Raw genomic sequence first — 7,225 nt, 5'->3', positions numbered from 1 at the left:
TCCTTGTCTGAGATTCGGAGCAGACACACAGGGAAGGGAAGGGGCGCTATGCCCGCCGCGTGTCCCCGGCCCATCTGAGCGTGGCCCGCCGTGTCCCCGCCCCTCAGGTTCGTGGCGTCGGGTCTGAGGCTGACGGACCAGCCTCTCCGTGGAGGCCGGTGATTGCGAGCATTCGTCAGGCGGTGTGTCACGTGCAGTCGCTGTGACTCGTTCACTAACGAGTTCACCGGCTCCTCTGTGTGCTGGTCCGCCCTGCCCTTCACAGCGCGTCGGTGAGTCTCCCGAGCCCCGGGGAATCGAACTTCCTCCGATAAGGCCACGTGTGCCCTTTGCTCCACAGGATGTTAGTGACCCGTGGAGCCCGGGAGCCGGAGAGGATGTCCGCTCCCATCGCAGTCTTCCGGAACCTTCCACCAGGGCCGGTTGCCATGGGTACTTCTCTGTAGGAGGAGGAGGCCCTGCACCTGGGAGCCTGGGGTCTCGAGTTTTGTGGCCGCGGGAGCCGCTGGGGCTGAGGGTCAGCCTGGACCCCGGGGCTGCTGGGCGGGTTCCTCCCCAAGTGGCCCAGGCTCCTCTCCGGCCCCGGGTCGGCCGGGTGGGGACCGCCCATGGGCAGCAGCCGCGGCCGCAGCTCCTTGTCTGCAGGCGAGGCTGCTAGAGATGACCTCTGACCTTCCCAGCCGTTTCTCAGGGTCGGGCAGCCGCCATCGGCCGGGAAGCCAGGCCCCCTGCCGGGTCCCCCGTCACAAAAGCCCGTTGTGTCTGTTCCCTTCGGCCCGAGGGCTGTTCCGGCTGCGGTCTCAGCGGCGCTGCCCCCGGGCCACGGGCAGCCAGGGGGCGGGGCTCAGGGACAGAGGTCACGGCCACACGGAGTGAGTCTGCAGACAGCAGTGGGGCCGGGTTGGGGAAGTGAGTGGCCCAGGGGCTGATTAAACACCGCTGAGCACACGCCTGGGTCAGCTTGAGACTGGGAGGCAAGAGCAGACGGCGAGGCAACCCCGAGACCCCAGGACGCTCGGCACTGAGCCAGGGGGCCGCCGGGCGGCCTGGCCCCTTCGCTGCTGCTGCTCCCCGGGAGGCGGGGACTCGCTCACCCGCTAGGAAAGCCTCTGGGCCCACAGGAGAGTCACAGATACCAAGCGAGGCCAGTGCCAGGCTCAGCCCGTGGCCACACAGCTGGTCACGGCACCCGAAGGCTGGCCGGGCACCGTCGTGCGAACCCCTCGTGTCCGGCACCTGCTCGAGCCCAGCAGGCACAGCTCCCCCCAAGGTCATGTGGCCTCCGGGCGGGGACTCATCCCCCCGAGGCACGCCCTCCCTCTCCTGGGTCAGCTTAACTCGGTAGCAGCGATGGCTTCACATCGACCCGGAGGAGTAAGCTTCTCCGTCACCGGTGTCCCAGGGCAGGGCCGGGTCCCGTGCCACACGCTTCTCTGAGGAGCGGCCCCACGCGGCTCCACCCCTTGGTCACGTGCAGGCGGCCGAGGGGCCACTGCGGTCACTGCCCCCGAGTCCTCCATTCGGGTTCATTCTTAACAACTAATCCTCCCATTCACACGCATGACCTGGTTCTGCCTTTCCTTCTTACTTCTTTGTAATGTTTACTGGAGGCTCGGTGCACGAAATTCGTGCACGGGGAGGGCCCCTAGGCCTGGCTGATCGGGGCCTGCCGGCTTCCGGACGGGGCCTTCCTTTGTCCCATGCCACCCCCTGGTGGTCAGCACACGTCACAGTGAGCAGTCGAACTCCCGCGGGGACAGTTTGCACATTAGCCTTTTATTAGATAGGATAGTCTTTTCTAAAGGCTGTGCACGTTTTTCTGACTTACTGTTATGCTGTTGTAAACACTTTTTTAAACAATGTACTTCCTAGTTGTGTGTTGTTTGTACATAGAAATGCAATTGAATTTTGGGTGTTGACTTCATATCCCCAAGTCCTGACACATCCAGTTACTAATGCTCATAGCTTTGAAATGATTGTTAGATTTTCCACATCTACAGTGACTTTGGGGGTAATTAGTGACTGTTTGTTTCCAAGCCTCCCTGGTGCGGGCGCGCGCGTGGCGGTGGCCGGCAGGTCTCCCCGGGGGAGGGGGGGGGGGGGGGCGGGGGGGAGGCCCCGCTGGCCCAGCTCGCGCAGTTGGTGCTCATAGAGCTTGTTGCGCGAGTATTTTTGAATCTAAATATTGAACGTGGGATTGTTTCTGTCCCGTTAGCACAGCTATGAAGGGTTTCCTCTGGGGTATGTGACTGCACGGCGCTCGGCACAGCCTTGTCAGGATGCTGAGTGTCCTGTGCAGAGACCAGGATTCGGGACCAGGACAAGCCACAGCCGCTCGTCAGCCCCCAGGGACCCGCCAAGTGGCCGGCTCTCTGCTCTGGACCAAGCCCGCAGCCTGGTCCCCCTGCAGAGCACGGAGGTTGGTCCGGCCGGCGTGGCTCAGTGGCTGAGCATCAACCCAGGAACCAGGAGGTCACGGTTTGATTCCAGCGCGGGGCGTGCAGGAGGCAGCCGATCAATGATTCTCTTTCATCGATGTTCCTCTCTCCTCTCTCCTCTCTCTCTCTCTCCCTCCCGTCCCCGCCCCCTCCCTCCCTCTCTGAAATAAATAAAATATATTTTTAAAAAAGACTAGAATCTGAGGTCATCTTTACCAAGAAGATTTCCCTGACCCTCCCTTCCTTCTTAAAAAAGAATAATTTTTTTTAAAGTGTGAGGCTGTCACCATACAGCCATTTGCTGTATTAGAGGGGCTGTCTCGGGGGAGGGGTGTGGGGGAGGGAGAAGCCGGGCCCCCGGGCGCTGCTCCGCTCCAGGCCCTCACACAGCCCGTCCCCCAGCCACTGCTGACTCCCGCCTCCAGCTGACCAGGGCTGCCCCAATGAAACCTGCCGTGGGGCCGCAGGGGTGGTGCCCATAGACAATGGAATGTGAGGGCAACAGGAAAGCGTGACACCTCACATCTGGGAGCATGGACGCACCTGGGTGTTACACGGAGTGAAGTGAGGGAGTGGGAGAACGACACCGGATTCTGTGGAATCTAAAGGAAAAATAAGTGAAAACAAACTCACAGGCACAGAGAACAGACTGGTGGGAAGGGGAGTTGGTAGTTGGGTGAAAGTGGTGAAGGATTAGGTTTTACTGTTAAAGTTGCTTTTAGGGTTAGGGTTCGGTTTCAGTGTTAAGGTGAGAGTTAGCTGTTAGGGTTAGGGTTAAGTTTTAGCTTTAGGGTTAGGTTTTAGCAATAGGGTTAGGATTAGATTTTAGGGTTAGCTTTTACTGTTAGGGTTAGCTTTTAGAGTTAGGGTTAGGGTTAAATTTCAGCATTAAGGTGAGAGCTTTTAGGGTTAGGGTTTGCTTTTAGGGTAAGGGTTAGATTTTAGAGTTAGATTTTACTGTTGGGGAAGGAAACAGCATTAGGGTTAGGGTTAGGTTTTAGCATTAGGGTTGGGGTTAGGTTTTAGCGTTAGGGTTAGGGTTAGGTTTTAGCAATAGGGTTAGCTTTTAGGGTTAGGATTAGATTTTAGGGTTAGCTTTTACTGTTAGGGTTAGCTTTTAGAGTTAGGGTTAGGGTTAAATTTCAGCATTAAGGTGAGAGCTTTTAGGGTTAGGGTTTGCTTTTAGGGTAAGGGTTAGATTTTAGAGTTAGATTTTACTGTTGGGGAAGGATTTAGCATTAGGGTTAGGGTTAGGTTTTAGCATTAGGGTTGGGGTTAGGTTTTAGCATTAGGGTTAGGTTTTAGGGTTAGGGTTAGGTTTTAGGGTTAGGGTTAGGTTTTAGCATTAGGGTTAGGGTTAGGGTTAGGTTTTAGCATTAGGGTTAGGTTTTAGGGTTAGGGTTAGGTTTTAGCATTAGGGTTAGGTTTTAGCATTAGGGTTAGGTTTTAGGGTTAGGGTTAGGTTTTAGCATTAGGGTTAGGTTTTAGCATTAGGGTTAGGGTTAGGGTTAGGTTTTAGCATTAGGGTTAGGTTTTAGCATTAGGGTTAGGGTTAGGTTTTAGCATTAGGGTTAGGTTTTAGCATTAGGGTTAGGGTTAGGTTTTAGCATTAGGGTTAGGTTTTAGCATTAGGGTTAGGGTTAGGGTTAGGTTTAGCATTAGGGTTAGGTTTTAGCATTAGGGTTAGGGTTAGGTTTTAGCATTAGGGTTAGGTTTTAGCATTAGGGTTGGGGTTAGGTTTTAGCATTAGGGTTAGGGTTAGGGTTAGGTTTTAGCATTAGGGTTAGGGTTAGGTTTTAGCATTAGGGTTAGGGTTAGGTTTTAGCATTAGGGTTAGGTTTTAGCGTTAGGGTTAGGGTTAGGTTTTAGCATTAGGGTTAGGTTTTAGCATTAGGGTTAGGGTTAGGGTGTTTCAGCATTAGGGTTAGGTTTTAGGATTAGGGTTAGGGTTAGGGTGTTTCAGCATTAGGGTTAGGTTTTAGGATTAGGGTTAGGGTTAGGGTGTTTCAGCATTAGGGTTAGGTTTTAGGATTAGGGTTAGGGTTAGGGTGTTTTAGCATTAGGGTTAGGTTTTAGGATTAGGGTTAGGTTTTAGCGTTAGGGTTAGTGTTAGGTTTTAGCATTAGGGTTAGGTTTTAGCATTAGGGTTAGGGTTAGGTTTTAGCATTAGGGTTAGGTTTTAGCATTAGGGTTAGGTTTTAGCATTAGGGTTAGGTTTTAGCATTAGGGTTGGGGTTAGGTTTTAGCATTAGGGTTAGGGTTAGGGTTAGGTTTTAGCATTAGCATTAGGGTTTAGGTTTTAGCATTAGGGTTAGGGTTAGGTTTTAGGATTAGGGTTAGGTTTTAGCGTTAGGGTTAGCTCTAGATTTTAGCATTAGGGTTAGGTTTTAGCATTAGGGTTAGGTTTTAGCATTAGGGTTAGGGTTAGGGTTAGGGTTAGGGTTAGGCTTTAGTGTTAGGGTTAGGGTTAGGGTTAGGTTTTAGCATTAGGGTTAGGGTTAGGGTTAGGGTTAGCATTAGGGTTAGGTTTTAGCATTAGGGTTAGGGTTAGGGTTAGGGTTAGGGTTAGGGTTAGGTTTTAGCATTAGGGTTAGGGTTGTCTTTTAGGGTTTTAGCATTAGGGTTAGGGTTAGGGTGTTAGTATTTTTGTTAGGGTTAGGCCTAGGGTTAGCTTTTAAGGTTAGGGATAGGGTTTGGTTTTATAGTTAGGGTTAAGGTTAGAGTTAGGGTTACATTTTAGTGTTAGGGCTTTGTTTAGAGGTGGTTTTTTGTTTTTTGTTTTGTTTTTTTTAATTTCAGAGGAAGGGAGAGGGAGAGATAGAAACATCAATGATAAGAGAATCATGGGTCGGCTGCCTCCTGCACGTCCCACACTGGCGATGGAGCCCACAACCCAGGCATGTGCCCCGACCAGGAATCAAACCGTGAACTCTGGGTTCACCAGTCGACTCTAAACCTCTGAGTCACACCGGCCGGGCTTTTCCCACTTTTGAAAGTTCTGAAGTCTGACCTACATCCTAAAGGTGTCAAACACGATGCGTGTGTGTACAATGAGGCGTGAACATCCGGGCAGCTGCCTGCGTCCCAGGTGGACGTGGGGTGAGGGACCACAGCGCTGACCTGTGAGCCTGGATTTCCGGTCCCCTCACCGAGAGAAAACACTTCGTGCAAATAAAATGAACGACCGTCGCTGTACGCGTTGCTTTTATAGACTCACCAGGGGTTCTCTGAGCCCAGCAGGGCCCGTAAGACGTGGACTCAGGCCATCTGTGTCTCCCCGCAGGGCCCGGTTGGTTCTGAGGGCTCCCGTGTCGTCTGGGTTTTAGCCCAAAGACACACCTGCCACGTGGGCACGGTGATGCCCGGGGAACCACAGACCCTCGTCCCTCGCTGCTCTGCCCCCCGTGCAGGGCCCACGCCCCTGCCTGTCCGTGTGAGCTGACACGACACCGTGTTTTCGTCACAAAGCTGCCTTGTGGACCGTTCACCCAGTCGGACAGCATTTTGTGTTTTCTGCCGAGAGCCCGGGCGTCGGTGTTTTGTCCGAATTGGAGGCAGACTGAGGGCTGCAATGTGTTATTTTCCACCTGCTGTTTGCTCAGGAGCCAGCCTGGCAGACGTGCGATTCGGGGTAAAAACTCGTGACCTGCGGCATTGCTCTAAGCCGACCGAAAGGACCAAGTGGCCTGTGGAGAATGCAGAACCGGCAAAGTCGCCTTTTTCTGTCTAAAGGAACGAAGCCTCAGTAACGCTCTTTCTCCACCACAAGGTGCGACCACGTGAACTGTGACCAGAAGGAAAGCTGTCGGACGACTGTGGTGAGAAAAAGCTAATAACGCCATGTTTTATAAGACCTTTATTTTTGTTTTTCACAATTTGTGTTACTGCATCCACAGATCCAGACTGTTCTTTCTCCAAATTAAAAACAAATGCAGAACGATTTAAAGAAGACTCTGTTCAAACAGATTTGGCCGTTAGGCCCTAGAGGCATCTAAAAATAAAAATAAAAAGCCATGACATCCATCAACAGTTGTGTTAAAGCTAAATCACCCAGCAGCTTAAATGCTTTACAGATTGATCGTTGTTTTCCTTTAAATCTCAGTGTCTGACTCTGTGTCTATGGCAACTTGTTCTTTCATCACGAAGGACTCTCCTGGCTCTGACAGCCGTGAACCGACCGACCGACCGACCGGAGGGGCTGGCAGCTGAGTGACAGGCGGCAATGTGTCTCCAGGAAGAGGAGGCCGGGGAGGACCGGGCGGGAAATGATGGGTAGAAGGTAAGGCCCTGGATCAGGATGCGATGGCCATGCCCGCGCTCCCCACATGGGCCACCAGGTGGCGCCGTCTGCCTTTGTCATGAAGGAAAGGCCAGTCCTGTCCAGGGGACCCCCAGCCTTGTGGCCGGAGGGGAGTCTAAGGCCTGGGGGAGGCCTGGCCCTGGCTCTGGACAGTGCATGCGTCCTGAGTGGGTTTGTGAGAACAGCAGCCCACGTGGATATCGGGGCTTTGAGGGACCGTTTGTCCACGGAGCGGCCAGCGGCTCCCACAGGGGTCGCTGTAAGGGGGTGGTCATCTCTCTTTGAACCTTAATTTGCTGCGAAGCCAACTCCCTCCACGCGGGGACCCGATGGTCCCTCCGCCAACCACGGGCTGCACCGTGACCTTCAGGGTGACCTCCAGGGCTGCGCACGGAGCTGTTAGCCGTCAGGGCCAGCGCGTGCCCGTTCTCACGCTGTCAGGATTCCGAGCCACGGCACCTGGTTATTCCGGGACCCGTGGCAGGGA

This window comes from Eptesicus fuscus, chromosome 16 (assembly GCF_027574615.1).
Source record: "Eptesicus fuscus isolate TK198812 chromosome 16, DD_ASM_mEF_20220401, whole genome shotgun sequence".
Classification (NCBI taxonomy): domain Eukaryota; kingdom Metazoa; phylum Chordata; class Mammalia; order Chiroptera; family Vespertilionidae; genus Eptesicus; species Eptesicus fuscus.
The sequence above is the reverse complement of the archived record's forward strand: the minus strand, read 5'-3'. Positions refer to the sequence as shown.